The sequence below is a fragment of the Oncorhynchus tshawytscha genome, linkage group LG09 (genome assembly GCF_018296145.1).
Source record: "Oncorhynchus tshawytscha isolate Ot180627B linkage group LG09, Otsh_v2.0, whole genome shotgun sequence".
NCBI classification, from domain to species: domain Eukaryota; kingdom Metazoa; phylum Chordata; class Actinopteri; order Salmoniformes; family Salmonidae; genus Oncorhynchus; species Oncorhynchus tshawytscha.
Genome location: NC_056437.1, coordinates 60222689 through 60236513, shown reverse-complemented (window position 1 = coordinate 60236513; position 13825 = coordinate 60222689). Strand labels below are relative to the sequence as shown.

Here is a 13825-nt window from a genome sequence, read left to right as displayed (position 1 = left end):
CACATCCCCTCTACTCACATCTCCTCTCCTCACATCCCTACTCCTCTCATTACCTCTCCTCACATCCCTACTCCTCACATCCCTTCTCCTCACATCTCCTCTCCTCACATCCCCTCTCCAAATATCTCCTCTCCTCGCCCCTCCTTTCCTCACATCCACTCTCCCCTCCTCACATCCCCTCTCCAAATATCTCCTCTCCTCTCCCCTCCTTTCCTCACATCCACTCTCGTCTCCTCTCATCTCCTCTCCTCACATTCCCTCTTCTCACATCCCCTCTACTCACATCTCCTCTCCTCACATCCCTACTCCTCTCATCTTCCCTCATTACCTCTCCTCACATCCCTTCTCCTCACATCCCCTCTCCAAATATCTCCTCTCCTCACATCCCTACATCTCCTCTCCTTTCCTCACATCCCCTCTCGTCTCCTCTCATCTCCTCTCCTCACATTCCCTCTTCTCACATCCCCTCTCCTCTCATCTCCTCTCATCTCCTCACATCCCTACTCCTCACATCCCCTCTCCTCACATCCCTACTCCTCACATCCCATCTCCTCACATCTCTTCTCTCCTCACATCCCCTCTCCTCACCTCCCTACTCCTCTCATCCCCTCTCCTCACATCTCCCCTCATCTCCTCTCCTCACATCTCCTCTCTTCTCCTCCCTACTCCCCACATCCCCTCTCCTCACATTTCTCATCTCCTCTCCTCACATTCCTACTCCTCAAATCCCCTCTCCTCACATCTCCACTCATCTCCTCTTCTCACATCCCCTCTCCTTATATCTCCTCTCATCTCCTCACATCCCTACTCCTCACATCCCTTCTCCTCATATCTCCTCACATCCCTACTTCTCACATCCCCTCTCATCTCCTCTCCTCACATCCCCTCTCCTCATATCTCCTCTCATCTCCTCTCCTCACATTCCTACGTCTCACATCCTCTCTCCTCTCATCCCTACTCCTCACATCCCCTCTCATCTCTTCTCCTCTTGTCACATCCCTACTCCTCACATCTCCTCTCCTCACATCCCCTCTCACATCCCTACTCCTCACATCCCCTCTCTACACATCTCTTCTCCTCACATCTCCTCTCATCAGTGAACGGTTGTGCCTTGAAGATGAGGGAGAGTTGTTTAGTTTTTTTATGTGCATTGCCTAATTTGTATTACAGCATATTGGATGATTCATATTCTATTCACCCAGCTCAATGTAACATTGATAGGTTTAGGCTACTACATTACACTCAAATTTTCCCTGTACCCATCATGGGGTTGCTACAACCTAGCATACGAATGCAAGTTTACAACGTAAGTGCACAGATCAAGAGAATTTTGAGTAATCAAGGTGATACCCATCAAATCTAGAGGTCAAACAGGGAAATGGTTCCAATAGTTTTTTTGCACCATACATTTTCCCATAGGGGATTTTAGAAATACTTAAAATAAGGGCTGTGTTTCGTGTACCCTGCCATGAAGTTTTATCTATTCATCTATTTATTTATATATTCAGCTCTATTCAAAATTATCACGTCATCTCTAGCCGAAACCTTTGCTAAACAGGTATTGTGTCAATTTAAAACTTGCACAAGACAGTTCACAGAAGTGTCAATTTAAAGAAATATAGCCAATTTATTCATTACTACATTTAGCTAACATTAGATAGTTAATCCAGAGATTCTTACCTTTGCCTCAATTTGACAGTGTTGTCCAGATCAACATGGTATTTGTAGTTATTTATGATAGCCACATTAGCAGCTAAAAAGCATTAAATGTTTTTGTGGGTAAATACAGGTTAATATATGGATAATAGTCACCTTGTCCTAGGGAGATTTACACGATTATGAAAACGTCACGCCAGGGTAAGCCTACATGAAATACTATTTGAAGTGTTTCCATTATTTGAAGTGTTTCTAAAATCCCCTATTGAAAAAAATATGCTTGGAAACATTTCCCTGTTTGACTGCTAGGTTTTATGGTACTTTTATAGCCAGCTAGCATCCATCTCTGTTTGAGTAGGCTAAACTAGCTAGCTGCTTAAGCAGTTTAGCAGTTACACCGGCGGGACACGTGGCAATAAATTACTAAAACCAAAAGCTTACCTTGACTTAGAAGAGTCCCAATGTTGGATTGCCATAGCCAGCTAGCTAACAATTCATCCCTCTCTGTTTGAGCTGGGTGTTTGAGTAGGCTAAACTAGCTAGCTACATTCGCTAGCTAAGTGAAAGTTTAAAAACACACAACCAAACATAGCTCTCTCTCTCTCTCTTGCTTCTCCTTCATTTTGGAGGAAATTAATTTGTTCAAAACTGTTCAACTATTGTCTTTCTCTCTCTTTGAGTCAACTTGTGCTGGAAATGTTTAATGTTTGTGCTTTTCTAATAACCGTTTTCTATTTTCATGGAAGTGTCTTACGGAATGAATCCTCACTATCACTAGTTGCAATTTGGCAGTTTGCCCAGACCTTTGTTTTGAAAACGAAAGATATGTCAGTTTCAAGGTCTCAGCTAAGAGAGAAGAGGCCTCGTGAGGTATTGGTCTGTCACATGTTATGAACCAGTATTGTTCGGTCACATGAATGAAACAAAACAGTAATGGTGAATGAATTATGCTAAATCATGCAAATATAACTTGTCTGTGTATAGCCATATATAAGACAACTGCTGGGACTGCCCCAGCAGAGTTCCTGATTGACATGTGTACTATGGTGCATTGAGTTTGTTGGAACCACTCCAGCACCCTGATAATAAAGGATGATTAATTTAAGATTGAATTTGAGTGTCCCTGGTGGGAATTTCCATGACAAACTACTCACCACATTTTACACATTGCGTTGCTTGCAAGCTGTAGCTTGTGCTTTCAGTACTAGATTAATTATCTGATCCTTTGATAGGGTGGACAACATGTCAGTTCATGCTACAAGAGCTCTGATAGGTTGGAAGACGTTCTCCAGAAGTTGTCATAATTACTCTGTAAGCCTATGGAAGGGGTTGAGAACCATGAGCCTCCTAGGTTTTGTATTGAAGTCAATGTAGCCAAAGGAGGACAGAAGCTAGTTTTTTATTTTTATTTTTATGAAATTTCACTGAGGATGGTCCTCCCCTTCCTCCTCTAATGAGCTTCCACTTCATCACATCCCCTCTCCTCTCCTCACATCCCCTCTCCTCTCTACTCCCATTCCCCATCTCCTCTCCTCCCATTCCACCACCCCGCTCCTCTCCATCCATTCCCACATTCCCTCTTCTCTCTATCCCCTCTCCTCCCATTCCCCCATCCCCTCTCCTCCCATTTCCCCATCCACTCACCTCTCCTCTCATTCCCCACCTCCTCTCCTCTACTCCCATTCCCCCATCCCTCTCCTCCCATTCCCCTCCATCCCCTCTCCTCCCATTCCCCCATCCCCTCTCCTCCCATTCCCCTCCATCCCCTCTCCTCCCATTTCCCCATCCCCTCTCCTCCCATTCCCCTCCATCCCCTCTCCTCCCATTTCCCCATCCACTCACCTCTCCTCTCATTCCCCATCCCCTCTCCTCTCCTCCCATTCCCCATCCCCTCTCCTCCCATTCCCCATCCCTCTCCTCTCATTCCCCTCCATCCCCTCTCCTCCCATTCCCCCATCCCCTCTTCTCTCATTCCCCCATCCTCTCTTCTCTCATTCCCCCATCCTCTCTTCTCTCATTCCCCCATCTCCTCTCTTCTCCCCCATCCCCTCTCCTCACATCTTTCAACTGTTTACATTCCATCTGTGTGAATTGGCAGCCATCTTGTGGAAGGGAGTCTCCATTAAACACTTGTTCATAACTTTCTCAAGCTTTCATTTGTGGATCTTCTTTCAGTCTTTCCATTCTGTGTCTCCATCTTCCTCTCTCTCTCTCTCCCTCTCTCTCCCTCCCTCTCTCTCTCTCTCCCCCTCCCTCCCTCCCTCTCCCTCACCCTCCCTCCCCTCACCCTCACCCTCCCTCTCCCTCCCTCTCTCCCTCTCTCCCTCACCCTCCCTCTCTCTCTCCCTCTCTCCCTCTCTCCCTCTCTCCCTCCCTCTTTTGGGCCACATCTGTTCCTTACCTCGCCCACGTTATCTGTCCCCTCTCCACGTCGCCTGGTATATACATTTGTCTCATGCTCCAAATAATCTCTCCCAGCATGCAGTATTACAACCATTTATCTTCTCAGACTCATTTCCATTCCGACACTCCATCTACATCCTTAACATTCACAGAGGATGGATGGATGGGAGAATGTGTGATAAACAGATGGACCGTAGACAGATAGAAATAGGTCTAAGAAAGGTGGGAGAACAAATTAGGAATATCTAGAGATGGGAGATCACACACACACACACACACACTCATGCGTACACACATACACACATGCGCGCAGGCACGAAAGCATGCACACATGGTCACATAAACATGTGTTACAGAGAAATAGAGCGGGCAGCCATGTTAGTGAGTGTGTTTGGGCGCAGTCAGTCTAGACCTCCATCCAGGCTCACAATGTTCAAGGCTCCGCCTCAGCTCTCCTAAACTAGCCAGCTAGCCAGGTAGTGGGCTGGCCAGCAGCTTGAAATTGAAACTGAGTGTGTTTGGGTAACCTACATTGAGGCGCACTCTAAACTATCGGTCTCACTCACCAACTCACACACATTCAGATGCAAGTATGGACGCACACTCACACAAGTTTGGACGAACACATGCATACACGCATACACACACACACACACACACACACACACACACACAAACACAAACACAAACACTGCCGTAGAAGTTTGTGTTACAGAAAGAAAGAGCGACAATAAAATTCCTTTGCAATCTGAGTCAAGTACCAGAGTGTATGTTTATTCCATGGAAATCCAGCCTTTCCATGACAACAAACAGCACTATCAAGTTGGCCTACAAGTACAACACTGAAAGACTGAGATTGCTTGAGGTTTGAACTCATGTTGAGTTACATAAAATCAGACCTAACACAGCAGTTAGACACTGGTTAGGATGTGACACCCTAAGCAGGACTTGCTGAATCAGTTCCTCCGCAAAACCCCTAACACCCTCCCAAACTCTGCCCAGGCCCAGTCACATCTGCCAGGAAATATCCCTGCTTCGTCTCAGGCCTTTGGGCCTAGAGGCTGCAAGTAACCTTTTGGCTGAATCTAAAACACTATCCCACCACATCAGAGGGATGAGAGCCCTTCTGACCTTCTTATCCTTCTTGCTTCTTTTCGCTTTCTCCATTGTTGCATCTCTACCTCTGTGTGTGCTGCTGTTTGCTACAGCAGACTGACCTCACCCACTGTCCCCCCTCCACTCCCCCCTCAGTGACTTCTGCACAATAAGCAACATCTGGTTCTCATTTCTAAAAACCAAAACAACACGAGGGGGCGGGGAAAGAGGAGAGGGAGCAAGAGAGAGGAGAGAGATGAGTGGAGTGGAGTGGAGAGGAGAGAGAGAGGGAGAGGAGAGGAGAGGAGAGGAGAGGAGAGGAGAGGAGAGGAGAGGAGAGGAGAGGAGAGGAGAGGAGAGGAGAGAGGGAGAGGAGAGGGAGAGGAGAGGAGAGGAGAGAGATCCTGGCTGTTTCACACATAATTCTCAGTTTTTCCAAAGGAGACGTTAAATTGGGTGTGAGAAGTAAGAGGTTCATTCCAAGCCATTGTTCAAATGCTTTACAATTCTCACTTGGGAGAGAAAAGTGAGAGAATCCGTCTGAGAGACTTTGTATTCAGCTTCAAAATACTTGGTTCTTCTTACACATTAGATGTCCTCTGTTAAGAATGCTCATTGTTCATTGCATAGAATTAGAATTGCTTGATTGTAATTCTATGGTTCACCCAGTGACACAACAACTAGCCACACCTAACAGTCATCACTCAAGTGGAGCTGAACAGTCCTTGGTCCAGACCCATGAAAAAGAAAGGAGGGGAAAATAAAGCTTAATCGCCATAGAAAAGAATCTGCAACTCAGCGGCTAGCATGCCTTAATTACAGTGGTACTTTGCTGAGATCGGCAAGAAGACCTGAGAGAGAGCGAGAGAGAGATAGGGCAAGGGAGAGAGCGCCTGAGAGAGAGAGAGAGAGAGAGAGCCTAAGAGAGAGAGAGAGATAGGGCAAGGGAGAGAGCGCCTGAGAGAGAGAGCCTGAGAGAGAGACTAAGAGAGAGAGAGAGAGAGAGAGAGAGAGAGAGAGAGAGAGAAAGAGAAAGAGAGGGAAATAGCTCCGGAGAGAGAGAAAGAGCGGGCAAGAGAGGGAGAGCCTGAGCGAGGGAGGAGGCAGGGGAGAGGGAGAGAATGGGAGAGAAGAAAGAATGAGAGAGGAGAGGTAGAGAGAAAGGTTGAAAGACACTGAACATTTGATAACCTTACCTCCCCTTCTAAACACAGACTGTTGGCTAGTCAAGGTCGCTCTAAAATTACAGCCGATGTTACAAATACAACGTGTGCTTAAATATAACGTGGGCAGTCTAATACTTTATTCCTTTAGAACACACACACACACACACACACACACACACACACACACACACACACACACACACACACACACACACACACACACACACACACACGCCCATAAGCTTCTGTGACAGAAAGAGCAAGAAAACATTTGACCGCGCATCACTTAGCCTAGTTCCTAGTCTCTTGTATAAGAGGGGCATTGGTCGGACATTAAATGGGAAACTTTTGCAACAGAGTGGCTGACACACACACAGCAGAGTAGCTGACACAGTGAGATGCCTGTGGGATCACTTCAGAGATGGTCAATCTGCCTTTCCTATAGGAACAGTTAATCATCTTTCCAGACAACAGGCAGTCAGCAGCGTGGGACACACACTCTGTCCCATAACACACTTTCCCCTGTGTCTACGTGTGTGTGTGTGTGTGTGTGTGTGTGTCTGGAACACACAGGAATGCAAAGTTCTTTAATTGCAGCCTTACACAGCACTTCATTAGGAGACTGATTCACACCCACATACACAATGGAACGCTTACATAACACAGTGAAGTCACAAGGGGGCAGTGTAAAGTTACCAGCAGCAGTAATACCACATATACATATAGCTTAAGCACATTGCAACAGATTTGCTTATAACACAAAGGTGTCACTAAAGAATTGCATCTAGTTAAGCAGAGCTTCTGCTCATAGCCTATATGTGTGCAGATAACAAACACACACACACACAGCTACACGATTTAACTTTTCTGTTTGACAAACCCTCCCACTCTTCACCAGACCACACAGCACTCCTTCTAGAGCAGTACTGGAGACAAAATGGCGACGAAGCCTGACTATTGACCTAAACTGGTGAAATACTGCATTCTAGTGGGGGAAGGATGACATTGAGGGAGTGAAATACAGTTGAAGTCGGAAGTTTACATACACTTAGGTTGGATTCATTAAAACTCATTTTTCAACCACTCCACAAATTTCTTGTTAACAATATAGTTTTGGCAAGTCGGTTAGGACATCTACTTCGTGCATGACAGAAGTAATTTTTCCAATAATTGGTTAGACAGATTATTTCACTTATAATTCACTGTATCACAATTCCAGTGGGTCAGAAGTTTACATACACTAAGTTGACTGTGCCTTTAAACAGCTTGGAAAATTCCAGAAAATTATGTCATGGCTTTAGAAGCTTCTGATAGGCTAATTGACATCATTTGAGTCAATTGGAGGTGTACCTGTGGATGTATTTCAAGGTCTACCTTCAAACTCAGTGCCTCTTTGCTTGACATCATGGGAAAATCAAAAGAAATCAGCCAAGACCTCAGATTTTTTTTTTTTGTAGACCTCCACAAGTCTGGTTCATCCTTGGGAGCAATTTCGAAATGCCTGAAGGTACCACGTTCATCTGTACAAACAATAGTACGCAACAGCACGGGACCACGCAGCCATCATACCGCACAGGAAGGAGACACGTTCTGTCTCCTAGAGATGACCATACTTTGGGGCGAAAAGTGCAAATCAATCCCAGAATAACAGAAAAGGACCTTGTGAAGATGCTGGAGGAAAACAGTACAAAAGTAACCATATCCACAGTAAAACGAGTCCTATATCGACATAACCTGAAAAGCCGCTCAGCAAGGAAGAAGCCACTGCTCCAAAACCGCCATAAAAATGCCATGACTATCGTTTGCAACTGCACATGGGGACAAAGATCGTACGTTTTGGAGAAATGTCCTCTGGTCTGATGAAACTAAAATAGAACTGTTTGGCCATAATGACCATTGTTATGTTTGGAGGAAAAAGGGGGAAGCTTGCAAGCCAAAGAACACCATCCCAACCGTGAAGAACGGGGGTGACAGCATCATGTTGTTGTGGTGCTTTGCTGTACTAGGGACTGGTGCACTTCACAAAATAGATGGCATCATGAGGTAGGAAAATCATGTGGGTATATTGAAGCAACATCTCAAGACATCAAATCAAATCAAATCAAATTTTATTTGTCACATACACATGGTTAGCAGATGTTAATGCGAGTGTAGCGAAATGCTTGTGCTTCTAGTTCCAACAATGCAGTAATAACGAGCAAGTAATCTAACTAACAATTCCAAAAAAAACTACTGTCATACACAGTGTAAGGGGATAAAGAATATGTACATAAGGATATATGAATGAGTGATGGTACAGAGCAGCATAGGCAAGATGCAGTAGATGATATCGAGTACAGTATATACATATGAGATAAGTATGTAAACCAAGTGGCATAGTTAAAGTGGCTAGTGATACATGTATTACATAAGGATGCAGTCGATGATATAGAGTACAGTATCAACGTATGCATATGAGATGAACAATGTAGGGTAAGTAACATTATATAAGGTAGCATTGTTTAAAGTGGCTAGTGATATATTTACATCATTTCCCATCAATTCCCATGATTAAAGTGGCTGGAGTAGAGTCAGTGTCCCATGATTAAATTCCCAATTCCCATGATTAAAGTGGCTGGAGTAGAGTCAGTGTCATTGACAGTGTGTTGGCAGTAGCCACAGTAGCCACATCAGTCAGGAAGTTAAAGCTTGGTCGCAAATGGGTCTTCCAAATGGACAATAACCACAAGCATACTTCCAAAGTTGTGGCAAAATGGCTTAAGGACAACAAAGTCAAGGTATTGGAGTGGCCATCACAAAGCCCTGACCTCAATCCTATAGACAAAATGTGGGCAGGACCGAAAAGGCATGTGCGTGAGCAAGGAGGCCTACAAACCTGACTCAGTTAAATAAGCTCTGTCAGGAGGAATGGGCCAAAATTCACCCAACTTATTCTGGGAAACTTGTGGAAGGTTACCCGAAATGTTTGACCCAAGTTAAACAATTTAAAGGCAAAGCTACCAAATACTAATTGAGTGTATGTAAACTTCTGACCCACTGGGAATTTTATGAAAGAAATTAAAGCTGAAATAAATCATTCTCTCTATTATTCTGACATTTCACATTCATGAAATAAAGTGGTGATCCTAACTGACCTAAAACAGGGATTTTTTTACTGGATTAAATGTCAGGAATTGTGAAAAACTGAGTTGAAATGTATTTGGCTAACATGTATGTAAACTCCCGACTTCAACTGTATATTACTCCATTAAAACCTTTACCAACCGTGTTCCTAATATTTGTTCATACATATGCTCAAGTACAAATAAGAAAGTAGATGAACAGTACGTTGTGGATATACATTAAAGTTTATTTTTGAAAAACATTGAAAAGGGCAAAATAAGTACTACAAAGCCATACACCAACTCCACCATTTTGTTAATAGGTCATGTCAGCTAGAATGGAAAATATGATTTCTTATTTATTTTTCTTCAATAAAAGGTTCCCTTTGGGTTTTAGCAGAAGAGATTTATTGCGTTCCTCGATCCTTTTAGCTTCCTCCCGTTTCTCCCTCCACACTTCCATCCCTTTATCCACCTCAGGGCTGAGATTCACTACACGTCTCTGGAGGGAGAAAATAAAATGAAGGGAAGAGATAAATAGAAGAAACAGATGGAGGAGTAGAGTTGCATCAAAAGGAGAGGATGTTCAAGAGCATACAATATATTGCTGACACAACTAAACTCAGCAAAAAAAAGAAACATCCCTTTTTCAGGACCCTGTCTTTGAAAGATATTTCACAAATACCCAAATAACTTCACAGATCTTCATTGTAAAGGGTTTAAACACTGTTTCCCATGCTTGTTCAATGAACCATAAACAATTAATGAACATGCACCTGTGGAACGGTCGTTAAGACACTAGCTTACAGACGGTAGGCAATTAAGGTCACAGTTATGAAAACATAGGACACTAAAGAGGCCTTTCTACTGACTCTGAAAAACACCAAAAGAAAGATGCTTAGGGTCCCTGCTCATCTGTGTGAATGGGCCTTAGGCATGCTGCAAGGAGGCATGAGGACTGCAGATGTGGCCAGGACAATAAATTGCAATATCCGTACTGTGAGACGCCTAATATAGCGCTACAGGGAGACAGGATGGACAGCTGATCATCTTTGCAGTGGCAGACCATGTGTAACAACACCTGCACAGGATCGGTACATCCGAACATCACACCTGCGGGACAGGTACAGGATGGCAACAACAACTGCCCAAGTTACACCAGGAACGCACAATCCCCCCATCAGTGCTCAGACTGTCCGCAATAGGCTGAGAGAGGCTAGACTGAGGGCTTGTAGGCCTGTTGTAAGGCAGGTCCTCACCAGACATCACTGGCAACAACGTCACCTATGGGCACAAACCCACCGTCGCTGGACCAGACAGGACTGGCAAAAAGTGCTCTTCACTGACGAGTTGCGGTTTTGTCTAACCAGGGATGATGGTCGGATTCAGGTTTATCGTCGAAGGAATGAGCATTACACCGGGGTCTGTACTCTGGAGCGGGATCGATTTGGAGGTGGAGGGTCCATCATGTTCTGGGGCAGTGTGTCACAGCATCATCGGACTGAGATTGTTGTCATTGCAGGCAATCTCAACGCTGTGCGTTACAGGGAAGATGTCCTCCTCCCTCATGTGGTACCCTTCCTGCAGGCTCATCCAGACATGACCCTCCAGCATGACAATTCCACCAGCCATACTGCTCGTTCTGTGCGTGATTTCTTGCAAGACAGGAATGTTCTGCCATGGCCAGCGAAGAGCCCGGATCTCAATCCCATTGAGCACGTCTGGGACCTGTTGGATCGGAGGGTGAGGGCTAGGGCCATTCTCCCCAGAAATGTCCGGAAACTTGCAGCTGCCTTGGTGGAAGAATGGGGTAACATCTCACAGCAAGAACTGGCAAATCTGGTGCAGTCCATGAAGAGGAGATGCACTGCAGTACTTAATGCAGCTGGTAGCCACACCAGATACTGACTGTTACTTTTGACCCCCCCTTTGTTCAGGGACACATTATTCCATTTCTGTTAATCACATGTCTGTGGAACTTGTTCAGTTTATGTCTCAGTTATTGAATCTTATGTTCATACAAATATTTACACATGTTAAGTTTGGTGAAAATAAACACAGTTGACAGTGAGAGGGCATTTCTTTTTTTTGATGAGTTTACATACAAACTTATAGGGAGGTAATATGAAGGGGAAAAAAAGGGGGGGGGGTAACATAAGAGAAGGTACTGACTGCTAACGTCTCTCTCTCCTGCTTTCTCCTCAGCTGTCCTTTCAGTGGGGGTGCCGACCGGCCATCTGTGTATAAAACACACACACACACAAATCATAACACCAAAAACCACATGAACATAACGTGTTCAAATGAAACACACAAACGACACTCACAGCATCTACCAGCTCCATTGACCAACCACACACTATGTTCCTGCAAAACATTCAAATTAATGCTCCAATCGTGAACTTGCCTGCAAAGAACCAGTTAGGGATATCTGTCAGGGGACCATACTCTGTTCCACTGCAGGCAAGACCATTGCAGCGGGCAAGACCATTTCTGTGGACAAGACCATTTCTGTGGACAAGACCATTTCAGCGGGCAAGACCATTTCAGCGGGCAAGACCATTTCTGTGGACAAGACCATTTCAGCGGGCAAGACCATTTCAGCGGGCAAGACCATTTCTGTGGACAAGACCATTTCTGTGGACAAGACCATTTCTGTGGACAAGACCATTTCTGTGGACAAGACCAAGTGGAATTGTAAAAAAATATAACAACAGTCAAAACAGCTGTATTATCTACAATTGTGGGTGTTTCATTTTGTCTTAACAGTTTCTGTCTTTTAGAGCTTACTCTGTCATCCACTTGATTCCGGCCTGTGCCCCACAAGTCGTAGTAAAACAAAGACTGGAATGCCTCTAAGTTGAAAACAGACCAGGAATTCAATTCACTTAGCTAGGCTGTCTACCCTGTGTTTCTGAATCTGACATTGATTGGGCAGCTCACGTACAAACAAACAAAAACATAATTGAAGAGAACAATGCATTCGTTAGAAATATCTGATGACAGGGCTGTCAAAGACCAACATATGTTACACAATACAATTTGACTGAGACATGTAGTTCATTCTGAATCAATCAGGACCACTGACCAATAAAGTTGTCTAGCTAGCTAGCCATTAAAAAAAATCTAGGGTAGCATTCTATCTAAAGATCAAACGCAGTCTTGTAAACTGGAAGCCGGATACTATTTACATTTCAGAAGGAAATTACCATTCGGTTGAATGAAAATGACAAGTAATTGTAAATAACCTCACCTGTACTACACAATGTCCTAAGGGGCGCCGCCATGTTGGATTTACATGGGAGGATTGTTTTGACCACTAGCAGTGCTCAAGATACGGCAAACAGGTGGTGGATTTGGAAAGAAAGTAGTAACAGGCAGCAACGTGCGATGATACATTTGTTACATTATAATAACATTGATCACGCTCTATTAGACAATGATTATGTGGACTTCAGGTGGTGGTGGTGATGATGATCATACACTTACAAAATCAAATGTGAGGTCTGAATTGGTTGAGATGAAGTCGTATTTTATTATCATAGAATTACACACTTGTATTAGATTTTACTATTATGCTAAAATACCAAATTATAATATTGTATTTACACTTGAATGATACGTCAATATATAAAAAGTATAATTACACGCACAATTTGTCATCATATAAAATGTTTTGTCCCCCAAAGTTGATGTCATAATTGTGAATATTTTCCCGTGCTCCAGCTGCTCTTTACACTGAGTAAGCCATGAATTATTTTTCTGTTAACTTTACAGACAAGTCCCCACTCGCCCACAACGAACGCTCTCGTCAACTCAAGGGAGCAGGAACCAGGCACACACCGAAGCCAGTGCGTTTCAGTTGAAGCTACCGCAAGGCCGATGAAAGAGTCTAGGGAGAAAAGACGGGGCTTCGGGGTAGGCAAAATCAGCCTGCCCACAGTAGGCCCTAATATACACAAAATTGTTTCACAAAGATGTGATTCATTTTATGGGTTAATGTCACCAAAACGACTCATATCGCGTTGAAATGTATGACACTTGTTTACTTTGTATCGTCCTTGGAGAACACGTACATGACGAAAAGAAATCATAGCGCCGTGTCTCTAGCGAATGTCCTTCCGCACATTCCACAGAATGGGAGCACAATAAAGTAGTACCCAAATAGGTTTGGACCATTATGGCCGATTACACATATTCTAGTCGCGTAGGCCTATACCAAAGTCATATTTCAACTGTGTCAGGTCTTGACAACAAGCAATATATTGCTTTCTGCCTCAGGCACGTCATATTGGTGTGTGGTTGATAAGGCCTGGGGCAAATAACATACCTGAGACAGGTATTTGAGAGGTCATAATTGTGTAATAAGTCATTAACCCACCCATGTGAAAAATCTGAATGCGA

The 13825-nt window shown here is 44.1% G+C and overlaps 1 long non-coding RNA gene across 1 annotated transcript; it reads right to left on the bottom strand.

The window, feature by feature from the left end:
• Positions 1-9648: 9648 nt before the first annotated feature.
• LOC112214635 lies at positions 9649-13477 on the bottom strand. Its single transcript, XR_002948129.2, has 3 exons — positions 12675-13477; positions 11594-11658; positions 9649-9923 (listed from the first exon to the last, which is right to left on the bottom strand). It is a non-coding gene; the product is annotated as an uncharacterized LOC112214635 (long non-coding RNA).
• Positions 13478-13825: the final 348 nt, after the last annotated feature.